General features: G+C 34.8%; 1 long non-coding RNA gene across 1 annotated transcript in view; it reads left to right on the top strand.

The window, feature by feature from the left end:
* The window catches only part of LOC116703005 (uncharacterized), a 27006-nt gene that overhangs the window by 26573 nt on the left and 85 nt on the right, over positions 1 to 348 (top strand). The window lies entirely within an intron of this gene.

The raw sequence follows: 348 nt of genomic DNA, 5'->3' as shown, positions 1-348 counted from the left end.
TTTCATATTATAATGTATTTAAAGTGAATAAATTGTAATGAAAAATTAAATTAAATAGCTAAAGTAAACCGTAAGTGGAAGTGCATCTGTCAATTATATTATAATTGTATGAATGTTCAAAATATTGTTAATCTTTATTTAGAAAAAAATACACATTGGTTGGCTTATTCATGAGCTTACATCAGCAGTTACAAATGTTCAGGGGCATAGGGCATTATTCATATACTATGTAAGGTGGTATGTGCTAGAAATGGGTAAACCAGTATAGGTGAGTCTGCCCGTGGGGTGGGGGAGGCATCGCTTCGCCATGCAGTGTCCCACATTGTCCCTCAGAAACATACCACTTGT

The sequence above is a fragment of the Etheostoma spectabile genome, chromosome 15 (genome assembly GCF_008692095.1).
Source record: "Etheostoma spectabile isolate EspeVRDwgs_2016 chromosome 15, UIUC_Espe_1.0, whole genome shotgun sequence".
NCBI classification, from domain to species: Eukaryota; Metazoa; Chordata; class Actinopteri; order Perciformes; family Percidae; genus Etheostoma; species Etheostoma spectabile.
The sequence above is the reverse complement of the archived record's forward strand: the minus strand, read 5'-3'. Positions and strand labels throughout refer to the sequence as shown.